Here is a 16,005-nt window from a genome sequence, read left to right on the forward strand (position 1 = left end):
TGCAGTGAGATCACGCCACCGTATTCTAGCCTGGGCGAAATAGTGAGACTTTGTCTCAAACAATAAATATAAGTGGCTCACGCCTGTAATCCCAGCACTTTGGGAGGCCGAGGTGGGTGGATCACTTGAGGTCAGGAGTTCGAGACCAGCCTGACCAACATGGTGAAACCCTGTCTCTACTAAAAATACAAAGTTAGCTGGGCATGGTGGCACATGCTGGTAATCTCAGTTACTTGGGAGGCTGAGGCAGGAGAATCACTTGAATCCAGGAGGCGGAGGTTGCAGTGAGCTGAGATAATGCCATTGCACTCCAGCCTGGGCAACAAGAGCGAAATTCCATCTCAAAAAAATAAAATAATATAATATAAAATAAAATAAAGTAAATATAAAAATAAAAAAATTATGGAAGTGTACATTTTAAATGGATGAACTGGAAGGGGTATGAATTATAGTTCAATAAAGCTGTTTTTTAAAAAATCCATTAGAGGATAATTAATCTATTACCACAGTATAAAGAAAAGGAATAGACTCAATACCCTAGTTTTTTTAGTTCGTTAAAATGTGGGTCAAAATCCTAAATTTAACATATCCACAACATTCATAAAGCAGTTTATATAGTTAGTTCCATATAATTTGCATTGTACCAGATTGGTTAGGGACAGGGGCTTTGGAATAAAACTAGGTTTAAGTCCCAACCCCTTCACTCACATGTTGAATGACCTTGGATCCCCCTCCAAGCCTCAGCTTCTCTAGATGTAAAATGGGAAAATAGTAGTGCTTCTTTCACCGATGAGTGAGTACCCGACACAGTGCAGCACTCAAACAGTAACTTTATAAGTAAATAAATAACAACAACAAAACCAAATACTTGTGTGCAATATACTAAACCTTGCTAGAAGACACAGATAATACAGTCCCTTTCTTCTATTAGATTATGACACCAAGCTGACTGTTTAGTGCTGCAATAATAAGAATGCTATGGACTGAACATCTGTGTCCCCGCAAAATCCGTATGTTGAAATTCTAATCCCTAAGGTGATGGTATTTGGAGGTGGGGCCTTTGCGGGGTGATTAGACATGAGTAGAGCCCTCATGAATGGTATTAGTGCTCTTATAAGAAGAGACACTACCAGCCTAGACAACAAGCTGAAACCCCACCTCTACAAAAAATAGACAAAATTAGCCAGGCAGCCGGGCACAGTGGCTCACATCTGTAATCCTAGCACTTTGGGAGGCCGAGGCAGGTGGATCACTTGAGGCCAGGAGTTCGGGACCAGCCTGGCCAACATGGTGAATCCCTGTCTCTACTAAATATACAAAAATTAGCTGGGCATGATGGTACATGCCTGTACTCCCAGCTACTCGAGAGGCTGAGGCACAGGAATCACTTGAACATGGGAGGCGGAGGTTGCAGTAAGCTGAGATCACGCCACTGCACTCCAGCCTGGGCAACAGAGTGAGACTCTGTCTCAAAGAAAACAAAAAATAGCCAGATATGGTGGTGTACACCTATAGTCCCAGCTACTTGGGAGGCTGTGGTGGGAGGATCACCTGAGGCTGGGAGGTCGAGGCTGCAGTAAGCCATGATCACACCACTGCACTCCAGTCTGGGTGACAGAGTAAGACCCTGTCTCAAAAATAAAAAACAAAAAGAACAGACACTAGAGAGATCCTCTCTCTCTGCCATGTTAGGATATATATAGAGAGAGGCTGTCTTCAAACCAGGAACCCAATCATCAGGGACCTTGGTCTTGGACTTCCTCACCTTCAGAACTGTGAGAAATAAATGTTTGTTGATTGAGCTGCCCAGTTTGTGGTATTTCATTATAGCAGTTCAAACTGCCTAAGACAAAGACCAATAAAGCATTATGAGGAGAGACTTGTGCAGAAGACATTTAAACTGGGTCAAGCGGAAATTCTTGAATTAGAGAATGAAAAGAGGGAAGGAAAGGAACAAAATGATAAGCACATCTCCCATGCAATACGCTTTTGCTAACTCTTATCCAAACACCAGAGACCTCTGGGGCTAGATATTTCAACGCTTATCAGCGCACTATACATCCGTATGAAAAACCACAAGGTAACTAGAAACCATTGGCTAAAATCATAGGTGACAAAAGGCATGGATTGAGATTTACGCCGTGTCTAGAACATAAGGGCAGAAGAAAATGAAAAGCAGACAGATTAATTGTATATTTTGACCAAGGTACAAGGATCAAATACATAAATTTCAATTTCCAATTTCCACATTTCTGATCATTAGCTACCACACTCCTATGTATCTCATGAAAGAAAGCAAAAAATGAATTATCTCAGAACCAAACAACCTCCTGACAACTCTTTGGTCTGTTTTTTTCTGAAAGACTGATTACCTCCAATGACACTGCTCTCTGAAAAGGCAATTAATGAGATGGATGTAGCACACTGAATGAAAGGATTGAAGTACCTATGCTTTTTCTTTTGACAGCTTATAAAACAGATTTTTTTTAACATGTCAGTCAATTGGTGATATTTTAAATGAGATCACAAAAGTCAAGGTCTTTGCTACAAAAAACACGGCAAACAAACTAAAAAAATTAATGAAAGCATGTGATTCTAGTGTAAAACAACGACCCATGTGTCATTATTGGTTCAAGAAGTATGCTTTTATGCCTTCAATATGGAAAAGTAATCAATTTCACCTTGGCGAATTATCACTATGCACTTAGGTTTTAACTAGATGTCTCAATATTATCAATATCTTTTAGAAGTGTAAAACATAGGCCAGGCGTGGTGGCTCACACCTGTAACCCTAGCACTTTGGGAGGCCAAGGCGGGAAGATCACCTGAGGTCAGGAGTTTGAGACCAGCCTGGCCAACATGGTGAAACCCCGTCTCTACTAAAACTATGAAAGTTAGCCTGGCATGGTGGTGGGCGCCTGTAATCCCAGCTACTCGGGAGGCTGAGGCAGGAGAATCACTTGAACCCAACAGGCAGAGGTTGCAGTGAGCGGAGATCGTGCCATTGCAGTCTACCCTGGGTAACAGAGCAAGACTCCTTCTCAAAAAAAAAAAAAAAAAAAAAGTGTAAAACATAATAGTTCCATAAATTCAGAATACTTAAAAGAGTAAAGCTTTTAATCCCAACCCTGTCATGATCTAAACATACAGTGATTCTCTCAGTGCCAGGGGCCACTAACCATTACAAGGATTGCACAAAATGATGTTCAGTGAATATCTATTACGTGCCCGACCCTAGGCTGTATCCCACTCCCCAGGAACTCAAAAGTTGGTAGGATGAGTCCTTTCCCAGGCACCTCTTCACACTTCAACAGTTCTTTCACTCAACCTTACAAACAGGCTCAAAATGGGCTTTCACAGATTCGCCAAACTGATACTGTCTTGTCCACCAACACTGCACACCTATCTCTTTCAGGCTGTCATTTCCAGGGACAATTCCTGACATGCCTTGGGAAAGAAAACCTCCTGTATCTACATCAGACTGCAGGTATCACATTGTATATATGTATCTTCATACCTTGTATCTATCTACTACATAAGGTTACACACCAACAGGACGTGTTCATGTAAACAAGGCAGGCATGAGAAACGAAAAGCGAGCTCATTACGGTATGTGGGGCACTTGATTTCTTTAAGACCAGCTTCATTTGCTGTGATTTTCCACTTTCCAGAGTGAAAACCTGGAACGGAAAATGAAACGACGTTTCCAAGGTTATGCTGCAAATCATCAGAACAATCTGGGCCAATGGACAGGTTTCTAGATCTGACAGCTGCTCCTCTATCTGCTGGGACCTGCTGTTTCGAAATTATCATATGCAATTGAGCACCTCAGGAGCAATGCAAATTGCTAAAAAATCTAAGTAGAGCAGGTGAAGACATTTGCTGGCTGATGACCATATTCTTGTAACGCACTCTGGGGCCACATATCCTGTGGTGTTTATAGATACGCTTCCAGTCTCAAGCAGGGAACTGGGCACCCCGTAAGTTTAATGAACGAATAAGGCAATTAAGATACTCAAAGAAATATATAACATCTGAAGAGGATGGAAATAGAAGTAATCAAGCAAACACACCATCAAATAAAAAAAAAAAGTCAAAGATCAAGGGGGAAGGTACCCAAATGAAAAATGTTTTTCCTGGGAGGCCAAAGCAGAAGAACTGCTTGCAGCCAAGAGTTCAAGACCAGCCTGGGCAGCATGGCAAGACCCCATCTCTACAAAAAAAAAAATTTTTTTAATTAGCTGGCATGGTGGCACGCATTAGTAGTCCCAGCTACTCAGGAGGCTGAGGTGGGAGGATTGTCTGAGCACAGCAGCTTGAGGCTGCAGTGAGCTATGATCACACCACTGCACTCTAGCCTGGGTGACAAAGCAAGACCCTGTCTCTAAAAAACAAAAGAAAGAAAGCTTTCCAGGGGAGGAGCCAAGATGGCCGAATAGGAACAGCTCCGGTCTACAGCTCCCAGCGCGAGCGACGCAGAAGACGGGTGATTTCTGCATTTCCATCTGAGGTACCGTGTTCATCTCACTAGGGAGTGCCAGACAGTGGGCGCAGGTCAGTGGGTGAGTGCACCGTGCGCCAGCCGAAGCAGGGGCGAGGCATTGCCTCACTCGGGAAGCGCAAGGGGTCAGGGAGTTCCCTTTCCAGGGGTGACAGACGGCACCTGGAAAGTCGGGCCACTCCCACCCGAATACTATGTTTTTCCGACGGGCTTAGGAACCGGTGCCCCAGGAGAGTATAGCCCGCACCTGGCTCAGAGGGTCCTACGCCCACGGAGTCTCGCTGATTGCTAGCACAGCAGTCTGAGATCAAACAGCAAGTCGGCAGCGAGGCTGGGGGAGGGGCGCCCGCCATTGCCCAGGCTCGCTTAGGTAAACAAAGCAGCCTGGAAGCTTGAACTGGGTGGAGCCCACCACAGCTCAAGGAGGCCTGCCTGCTTCTGTAGGCTCCACCTCTGGGGGCAGGGCACAGACAAACAAAAAGACAGCAGTAATCTCTGCAGACTTAAATGTCCCTGTCTGACAGCTTTGAGGAGAGCAGTGGTTCTCCCAGCACGCAGCTGGAGATCTGAGAACGGGCTGACTGCCTCCTCAAGTGGGTCCCTGACCCCTGACCCCCGAGCAGCCTAACTGGGAGGCACCCCCCCGCAGGGGCAGACTGACACCTCACATGGCCGGCCAGGTACTCCAACAGACCTGCAGCTGAGGGTCCTGTCTGTTAGAAGGAAAACTAACAGAAAGGACATCCACACCAAAAACCCATCTGTACATCACCATCATCAAAGACCAAAAGTAGATAAAACCACAAAGATGGGGAAAAAACAGAGCAGAAAAACTGGAAACTCTAAAACGCAGAGCACCTCTCCTCCAAAGGAACGCAGTTCCTCACCAGCAACGGAACAAAGCTGGACGGAGAATGACTTTGACGAGCTGAGAGAAGAAGGCTTCAGACGATCAAATTACTCCGAGCTACGGGAGGATATTCAAACCAAAGGCAAAGAAGTTGAAAACTTTGAAAAAAATTTAGAAGAATGTATAACTAGAATAACCAATACAGAGAAGTGCTTAAAGGAGCTGATGGAGCTGAAAACCAAGGCTCGAGAACTACGTGAAGAATGCAGAAGCCTCAGGAGCCGATGCGATCAAATGGAAGAAAGGGTATCAGCCCTGGAAGATGAAATGAATGAAATGAAGCAAGAAGGGAAGTTTAAACAAAAAAGAATAAAAAGAAATGAGCAAAGCCTCCAAGAAATGTGGGACTATGTGAAAAGACCAAATCTACGTCTGATTGGTGTACCTGAAAGTGACGGGGAGAATGGAAACAAGTTGGAAAACACTCTGCAGGATATTATCCAGGAGAACTTCCCCAATCTAGCAAGACAGGCCAACATTCAGATTCAGGAAATACAGAGAACGCCACAGAGATACTCCTCGAGAAGAGCAACTCCAAGACACATAATTGTCAGATTCACCAAAGTTGAAATGAAGGAAAAAATGTTAAGGGCAGCCAGAGAGAAAGGTCGGGTTACCATCAAAGGGAAGCCCATCAGACTAACAGCGGATCTCTCGGCAGAAACCCTACAAGCCAGAAGAGAGTGGGGGCCAATATTCAACATTCTTAAAGAAAAGAATTTTCAACCCAGAATTTCATATCCTGCCAAACTAAGCTTCATAAGTGAAGGAGAAATAAAATACTTTACAGACAAGCAAATGCTAAGAGATTTTGTCACCACCAGGCCTGCCCTAAAAGAGCTCCTGAAGGAAGCGCTAAACATGGAAAGGCACAACCGGTACCAGCCACTGCAAAATCATACCGAATTGTAAAGACCATCGAGACTAGGAAGGGACTGCATCAACTAACGAGCAAAATAACCAGCTAACGTCATAATGACAGGATCAGATTCACACATAACAATATTAACTTTAAATGTAAATGGACTAAATGCTCCAATTAAAAGACACAGACTGGCAAATTGGATAAAGACTCAAGACCCATCAGTGTGCTGTATTCAGGAAACCCATCTCACGTGCAGAGACACACATAGGCTCAAAATAAAAGGATGGAGGAAGATCTACCAAGCAAATGGAAAAGAAAAAAAGGCAGGGGTTGCAATCCTAGTCTCTGATAAAACAGACTTTAAACCAACAAAGATCAAAAGAGACAAAGAAGGCCATTACATAATGGTAAAGGGATTAATTCAACAAGAAGAGCTAACTATCCTAAATATATATGCACCCAATACAGGAGCACCCAGATTCATAAAGCAAGTCCTGAGTGACCTACAAAGAGACTTAGACTCCCAAACATTAATAATGGGAGACTTTAACACCCCACTGTCAACATTAGACAGATCAACGAGACAGAAAATCAACAAGGATACCCAGGAATTGAACTCAGCTCTGCACCAAGCAGACCTAATAGACATCTACAGAACTCTCCACCCCAAATCAACAGAATATACATTTTTTTCAGCACCACACCACACCTATTCCAAAATTGACCACCTACTTGGAAGTAAAGCTCTCCTCAATAAATGTAAAAGAACAGAAATTATAACAAACTATCTCTCAGATCACAGTGCAATCAAGCTAGAACTCAGGATTAAGAATCTCACTCAAAACCGCTCAACTACGTGGAAACTGAACAACCTGCTCCTGAATGACTACTGGGTACATAACGAAATGAAGGCAGAAATAAAGATGTTCTTTGAAACCAACGAGAACCAAGACACAACATACCAGAATCTCTGGGATGCATTCAAAGCAGTGTGTAGAGGGAAATTTATAGCACTAAATGCCCACAAGAGAAAGCAGGAAAGATCCAAAATTGACACCCTAACATCACAATTAAAAGAACTAGAAAAGCAAGAGCAAACACATTCAAAAGCTAGCAGAAGGCAAGAAATAACTAAAATCAGAGCAGAACTGAAGGAAATAGAGACACAAAAAACCCTTCAAAAAATAAATGAATCCAGGAGCTGGTTTTTTGAGAGGATCAACAAAATTGATAGACCACTAGCAAGATTAATAAAGAAAAAAAGAGAGAAGAATCAAATAGATGCAATAAAAAATGATAAAGGGGATATCACCACTGATCCCACAGAAATACAAACTACCATCAGAGAATATTACAAACACCTCTACGCAAATAAACTAGAAAATCTAGAAGAAATGGATAAATTCCTCAACACATACACCCTCCCAAGACTAAATCAGGAAGAAGTTGAATCTCTGAATAGACCAATAACAGGATCTGAAATTGTGGCAATAATCAATAGCTTACCAACCAAAAAAAGTCCAGGACCAGATGGGTTCACAGCCGAATTCTACCAGAGGTACAAGGAGGAGCTGGTACCATTCCTTCTGAAACTATTCCAATCAATAGAAAAAGAGGGAATCCTCCCTAACTCATTTTATAAGGCCAGCATCATCCTGATACCAAAGCCTGGCAGAGACACAACAAAAAAAGAGAATTTTAGACCAATATCCTTGATGAACATTGATGCAAAAATCCTCAATAAAATACTGGCAAACAGAATCCAGCAGCACATCAAAAAGCTTATCCACCATGATCAAGTGGGCTTCATCCCTGGGATGCAAGGCTGGTTCAATATACGCAAATCAATAAATGTAATCCAGCATATAAACAGAACCAAAGTCAAAAACCACATGATTATCTCAATAGATGCAGAAAAGGCCTTTGACAAAATTCAACAACCCTTCATGCTAAAAACTCTCAATAAATTAGGTATTGATGGGACGTATCTCAAAATAATAAGAGCTATTTATGACAAACCCACAGCCAATATCATACTGAATGGGCAAAAACTGGAAGCATTCCCTTTGAAAACTGGCACAAGACAGGGATGCCCTCTCTCACCACTTCTATTCAACATAGTGTTGGAAGTTCTGGCCAGGGCAATTAGGCAAGAGAAGGAAATCAAGGGTATTCAATTAGGAAAAGAGGAAGTCAAATTGTCCCTGTTTGCAGATGACATGATAGTATATCTAGAAAACCCCATTGTCTCAGCCCAAAATCTCCTTGAGCTGATAAGCAACTTCAGCAAAGTCTCAGGATACAAAATCAATGTACAAAAATCACAAGCATTCTTATACATCAATAACAGACAAACAGAGAGCCAAATCATGAGTGAACTCCCATTCACAATTGCTTCAAAGAGAATAAAATACCTAGGAATCCAACTTACAAGGGATGTGAAGGACCTCTTCAAGGAGAACTACAAACCACTGCTCAAGGAAATAAAAGAGGATACAAACAAATGGAAGAACATTCCATGCTCATGGGTAGGAAGAATCAATATCATGAAAATGGCCATCCTTCCCAAGGTAATTTACAGATTCAATGCCATCCCCATCAAGTTACCAATGACTTTCTTCACAGAATTGGAAAAAACTACTTTAAAGTTCATATGGAACCAAAAAAGAGCCCGCATCGCCAAGTCAATCCTAAGCCAAAAGAACAAAGCTGGAGGCATCACGCTACCTGACTTCAAACTATACTACAAGGCTACAGTAACCAAAACAGCATGGTACTGGTACCAAAACAGAGATATAGATCAATGGAACAGAACAGAGCCCTCAGAAATAACGCCACATATCTACAACTATCTGATCTTTGACAAACCTGACAAAAACAAGAAATGGGGAAAGGATTCCCTATTTAATAAATGGTGCTGGGAAAACTGGCTAGCCATATGTAGAAAGCTGAAACTGGATCCCTTCCTTACACCTTATACAAAAATTAATTCAAGATGGATTAAAGACTTAAATGTTAGACCTAAAACCATAAAAACCCTAGAAGAAAACCTAGGCAATACCATTCAGGACATAGGCATGGGCAAGGACTTCATGTCTAAAACTCCAAAAGCAATGGCAACAAAAGCCAAAATTGACAAATGGGATCTAATTAAACTAAAGAGCTTCTGCACAGCAAAGGAAACTACCATCAGAGTGAACAGGCAACCTACAAAATGGGAGAAAATTTTCGCAACCTACTCATCTGACAAAGGGCTAATATCCAGAATCTACAATGAACTCCAACAAATTTACAAGAAAAAAACAAACAACCCCATCAAAAAGTGGGCAAAGGACATGAACAGACACTTCTCAAAAGAAGACATTTATGCAGCCAAAAAACACATGAAAAAATGCTCACCATCACTGGCCATCAGAGAAATGCAAATCAAAACCACAATGAGATACCATCTCACACCAGTTAGAATGGCAATCATTAAAAAGTCAGGAAACAACAGGTGCTGGAGAGGATGTGGAGAAATAGGAACACTTTTACACTGTTGGTGGGACTGTAAACTAGTTCAACCCTTGTGGAAGTCAGTGTGGCGATTCCTCAGGGATCTAGAACTAGAAATTCCATTTGACCCAGCCATCCCATTACTGGGTATATACCCAAAGGACTATAAATCATGCTGCTATAAAGACACATGCACACGTATGTTTACTGAGGCATTATTCACAATAGCAAAGACTTGGAACCAACCCAAATGTCCAACAATGATAGACTGGATTAAGAAAATGTGGCACATATACACCATGGAATACTATGCAGCCATAAAAAATGATGAGTTCACGTCCTTTGTAGGGACATGGATGAAACTGGAAATCATCATTCTCAGTAAACTATTGCAAGAACAAAAAACCAAACACCGCATATTCTCACTCATAGGTGGGAATTGAACAATGAGAACACATGGACACAGGAAGGGGAACATCACACTTCGGGGACTGTTGTGGGGTGGGGGGAGGGGGGAGGGATAGCATTGGGAGATATACCTAATGCTAGATGACGAGTTGGTGGGTGCAGCGCACCAGCATGGCACATGTATACATATGTAACTTACCTGCACGTTGCGCACATGTACCATAGAGCCTAAAGTATAATAATAATAATAATAATAATAATAAAAAAAAAAGAAAAAAAAAGAAAGAAAGAAAGAAAGCTTTCCCAACCTCCTTGAATTATTCTGTATCGTCTCTTGTACTTCAGGATCATACAGCTTGAGTTTGCTTTAAATTTAAAAACCAGAATCTACAAATATCTTACCTTAAGTCCCACAAATAGGTCAAGAGCTGTGAGTGGAGACCCAAGAGGGTTGCACGGAAGTGCTACACATACCACTGATGGAACAGGAAACCATTTTTAGTGGTACATGGAAAACCACGTTTCATCTTTATAGTTATAATTATTTTTCAGTGTGTATTAAAAAACGTAAAGTGGCACATTAAGCCCATGACATCAGGACTAGGTAAAGTAACCTCACACCCACACAAGCACACACACACTGATACGATTTGAATGCTGTCCCCTCTAAATCTTTTGTTGAAATGGAATCCCCACTGTTGGAGGTGGGGGCTAGTGGGAGGTGTTTGGGTCATAGGAGGAGATTCCACATGGCTTCATGCTGTCTTTTTTGTGTGTGTGAAACATAGTTTCGCTCTTATTGTCCAGGCTGGAGTGCAATGGCACGACCTAGGTTCACTGCAACCTCCGCCTCCCAGGTTCAAGTGATTCTTCTGCCTCAGCCTCACAAGCAGCTGGGATTACAGGCACCTGCCACCATGCCTGGCTAATTTTTAGTATTTTTAGTAGAGACGGGGTTTCACCATTTGACCAGGCAATGCTGTCCTTTCAATAGTGTGTTACAAATTTTTAAAAAACAAACTTTATGAGGTTAATGACTATTATCAACCTCATAAAATAGAATGGGACTTTCAAAATCATACAAGCCACAAGGCTGTGGGCTGGTACGAAAGAAGGGTGGGTTCAAGGGTCCCAAGGCATTTTGGGGTGAGAGATGCAGGGAGAGCCTGAGAGTCACCCAGTGTCTGTGGGGACGGTTGGGTCAAGGCAATAAGCTAGGATCTGTACAAGTGAAATATTCATCAGAATGTGACCCACCCTGAAATAGGAGGGAGGAAAATCTTTAAGAGTCTTACAGGTAAGGTCCCAAAACTACAAAATAATACGGGGGAAATGTATATTCCTCACCCAGTCTTGGCATCAATTTGTGCTTTAAAAAATATACTGCACTGGAAGATTTTTTTTTTAAAAAAAGGTATCCTACACCAGCTGTTTAAAACATAAATCTTCTGAACAAATATGTATATATAATAAATGTTTAATAATATTTAACTTAAAATTAAAATGTTTAATATATTATATATTTATACATAATACATATTGTTTATTATATATTAATTATATTAGTTAATATAATTAGTTAATATAATTAATATATTAATTGATAATATGTTGATGTTATTTATACTGGTATTAATATATTATATTATATTATATATATAATAAACATTTTAAACAAATAAATCTATTGTACCTATGCAGAAATGAACCAAAGTTAAACTCTAGGAGAGTTAACTTCAAGGTCAAAGCAAGGGCGAAGGTGGTGGCAGATGCTGGGGTATGCCATGTGGAGGGGCTGCCAGGGACAAGGCATCCCTCTCCTGCCAGCAGCCTGCGCCAGCTGTCTCAAGGCTCTGAGGGGCTGTGACGAAATGGGGCTGTTTCCCTGGGCCCGCAGCCCTGGCATGGGTGCTGAGCAGAGACTTGTGTTGGCTTCTGTGAGGCTCAACTCTGCTCCTGGTCTCCCCCATCCTGCCCTGCCCCTGGCTTCTCAAGGAATGGAGACCCACTCACCCTCCCTTCTTGGTTCTGGGGGGTCCTCTGGCATGCCCAGAGCTTCTGAGGATGCACTTGGGAAATTCCACCTAGAAAAGCAAAAGCAAAATCAAACCCACACCAAAAGATCCATAGAAGACTAAAGAAATGCAACCATGTGCAAAGGTGTCTAAGCCCAAGAGGTAAGTGGCTACCTGGAGACATGGAGGAACAGCCTCAGCCCTTCCAGATGGGCCACTAAGACACCCATATTGCATGTGAGGCTATTTCTCCCTGAGGGGACTGCTCAGGAACTCGGAGCAGAGATCCCTGGAAACTGCAGGGCAAGGGACCCAAAGACATCCTTGTGCCTGTGCATGTGTGCAACATGTGCCACAGGTATGGCCCAGGGAGGACAGGCCAGGTACATACATCCTAGGGAGAGTGCAGGTGGAAGGAAAGTAACAGCCAGAGAGAGGTGACTGAAACAAGGTTTTGCTTCTAGATGGAATCCATAAATGGCTTTTGTTATTGTTAAAAGAATAACTACAGGATACAGGGGCACTGACAGCCGGAATGGATGCTGGGAGCTTATTTGCCTGCAGAAGGTCCTTGGTTTCTGCCTTGGTGTCCAGCATGTTTTTGACGTCCTGAGCTTTATCTGCTGCGGCATGGCACCAGCCCTTGTCTAAGCACCTCTTAGAAATTCTGGTGTCTGCTCTCTTAGCTGTGGCACCACCTGCCAGACCCATCACCCTGGACCCCCCGGGTGGCTACAGCCTTCTCTTCTCCCAGAAATGTGGGGAGCCCCCGTCCCACCCCGAGAGCAGATTGAAGCTCAATACACGGCTTTTGTAGAAGCTTATTTGCTTTTTTTTTTTTGGCGGTGGGGGGTGCGCAGTTGAGACAGGGTCTCGCTCTTGTCGCCCAGGCTGGAGTGCAGTGGCGCCATCTTAATTCACTGCAACCTCTGCCTCCCAGGTTCAACCAGTTCTCCTGACTCAGCCTCCTGGGTGGCTGGCATTATAGGAGCCCACCACCACGCCCGGCTAATTTTTATATTCTTAGCAGAGACAGGGTTTCGCCATATTCGCCAGGCTGGTCTCGAACTCCTGACCTGAAATGATCCGCTCGCCTTGGCCTCCCAAAGTGCTGGGATTACAGGTGTGAGCCACCGAGCCTGTCTTTTTTCAAGGAGGGGCTGTATATGGATGGTGTGCAGGGACGCTGTCTTCTGATGATATGGGGAGGGGGAAAAGAGGAACCTGTGTCGGAATTGGTCCTGGTCCCATAGAGGCAGCCAGTGAGGATGAAGAGGAAGACCAAGGACTTCTCTCCACGGCTGCGGACGCTGATCCAAGGCGCAGGGTGCCAGCCCCAGTGGTGGGCGGCTCAGTGAGTTGGTGCCAGGTGGCCGTGCATGGTGGCCCATCGTGAGCGTCACTTGGGGAGGAGGTGGGCCTGGAGGGAAGCCGGCAGCAGCAGTGTGTGGGTCTCTCCCAGGCGCACCTTCCCCAGGGCCAGGTGCATGGAGTGAAGTCGCCTCCTCCCAGTGGCCCTGACAAGGAGGCCTAGAGCCTGGTTCCTGCTGCAAGCAAGCAGGCTGCCCGAGCACGACTTCTGTGACACAATGGTGAGTTCTCATGAGATCTGGTTGTTTAAAAGTGTGTGGCACCTTCTCTCACTCTGTTGCTCAGGCTTTCACCATGTGACATGCCTGTTCCCCCTTCACTCTCCGCCACAATTACAGGTTTCCTGAGGCCTCCCTAGAAGCCTAGCAGACACCAGCAAAGAGCTTCTTGTGCTGTCTGCAAAACGACGAGCCAATTAAAGCCCTTTTATTTATAAATTACCCAGTCTTAGGTATTTCTTTATCCAACGCGAGAAGACCCTAATACACACACACACACACACACACACAAACACATACACACATACACACACACCTCTTATGTGAATACGGTGACTCTGATAAAGAAGGGTACAAATGCCAGAAGTTGATCTCCAAGATGCAGGGGACAGGGTGTTCAAGAGAAAGTGCAGAGCCGGGCATGGTGGCTCACGTCTATAATTCCAACACTTTGGGAGGCTGTGGCAGGAGGATCACTTGAGACCAGGAGTTCAAGACCAGACTGGGCAATAAAGCAACACTCCATCTCTACAAAACAAAATAACATAAAATAAAATAATAAAATAAAATAAAATATAAAATAAAGCCAAGCATGTTGATGCACACCTATAGTCCCAGCTCCTCAAGAGGCTGAGGCAGGAGGATCATTTGAGCCTAGGACTTGGAGGCTACAGTAAGCCATGATCATGCCACTGCATTCCAGCCTGGGTGACCGAGCAAAACTTTGTCTCTTAAAAAATAAAAAATAAAAATAAAAACGGGTAAAGTGGAGCGAGCCAGGAGACTGGATGCTAAGCCCTGCTGCTTATGTTTTTATGCCTCAATGTCTTCATCTGTAAAATGGGGATAATAATTGAATCTACATCACAGAGTTCATATGAGAATTGAATAAATTAAAAATAGTAAGCACTCAGCAAAAGCATTACCTATCACTATAATTTAACACAAATTTAAGGTGAAAGCAAGAAGACGAGGGGAAAGAAGGGGCAACCACAGGCTGCCAGCAGCAAGAAGCACTGGCTCTGCTAAGCCAGGGTTCAGAAAATTTTCTCTGCAAAGGGCCAGATGGTAAATATTTCAGGCCTTCCTTGCCATAAGGTCTATGTCACATGCACTCAACTCCACCACTGGAGCATGAAAAGAGCCACGGGTAATACATCCATGAATGGGTGTGGCTACATTCCAATAAAATTTTATTCGTGGATGCTGACATTAGAATTTCATATAACTTTCCCATATCACAAAGTATTCTTCTTATGATGTTTTCCCCAACGATTTATTTTATTATTTTTATTTTATTTTATTTTATTGAGATGGAGGCTCTCTCTGTCACCCAGGCTGGAGTGCAGTGGCACGATCTCAGCTTACTGCAAACTCCGCCTCCCGGGTCCAAGCAATTCTCAGCCTCCCGAGTAGCTGTGATTACAGGTGCCTTCCACCACACCCAGCTAATTTTAGTATTTTCAGTAGAGACAGGGTTTCGCCATGTTGGCCAGGCTGGTCTAGAACTCCTGACCCCAGGTGATCTGCCTGCCTCAGCCTCCCAAAGTGCTAGGATTACAGGCGTAAGCCACCGCCCCCAGGCTCCCCAACCATTTAAAACCATAAAGTCTATTCTTAGCCTAAGTAACAAAACAAGGCAGTGGCCAGCTAGGTTGCTGAGCCACATGCTACACACCAGGCATACACAGGCTGCCTAACTACATTTATATTCATATGAACAGACTGGTCGGCTAGACAATCAAAGTCCCATGTGTTGGACACTGCCATTTAATCTCTTATTTTCGACCTCTAGAGAGAGAAAGATTTTAACCAATATTTGATGAACTGTCTAACCTACTTAGTGAGAACAAGCTTCAATTTATCTATCTTAGCCCTGGTATTTCTCTATATAAATCAATTCCTAAAGTACATATTTATAACTATAAATGTCAAGCCTCCACTTTGAGTTTTGGGCTCTTCATTTTGCACTCCACCACACATTATATCCAACATGACAAATTTATTTCATTACATTCAGTAATCAGGAATATTTCCAGTGGTGGGAAAAAGCCTTGGAACATATCACTTTTCAGTACGGCTTCCTCATTTTACAGATATACTTTTTAAAAATCTATTAAGAGGAATTTTTTAGAAAGCACAAAGACTTTCTTAAGCAAGAATGAGGAAACGTGAGAGATTTTTGGAGAATTTATACTTACTCATTCCTCAGTACCCACTTT

The 16,005-nt window shown here is 43.1% G+C and overlaps 1 protein-coding gene across 10 annotated transcripts in view; it reads right to left on the minus strand.

The window, feature by feature from the left end:
* The window catches only part of TIAM1 (TIAM Rac1 associated GEF 1), a 485,833-nt gene that overhangs the window by 262,278 nt on the left and 207,550 nt on the right, over nucleotides 1-16,005 (minus strand). For 2 of the 10 annotated variants that reach the window (XM_063659809.1, XM_063659808.1), the window contains exon 3: nucleotides 12,193-12,263. The exons of 7 other annotated variants lie outside the window; for them this stretch is intronic. The gene's annotated coding sequence lies outside the window, so the exon portion shown is untranslated. Of the gene's footprint in view, nucleotides 1-12,192; nucleotides 12,264-14,099; nucleotides 14,125-16,005 lie in introns of those variants that run through there. One more of the 10 variants, XM_063659810.1, reaches the window with a different exon arrangement.

The sequence above is a fragment of the Pongo pygmaeus genome, chromosome 22, assembly GCF_028885625.2.
Source record: "Pongo pygmaeus isolate AG05252 chromosome 22, NHGRI_mPonPyg2-v2.0_pri, whole genome shotgun sequence".
Taxonomy (NCBI): Eukaryota; Metazoa; Chordata; class Mammalia; order Primates; family Hominidae; genus Pongo; species Pongo pygmaeus.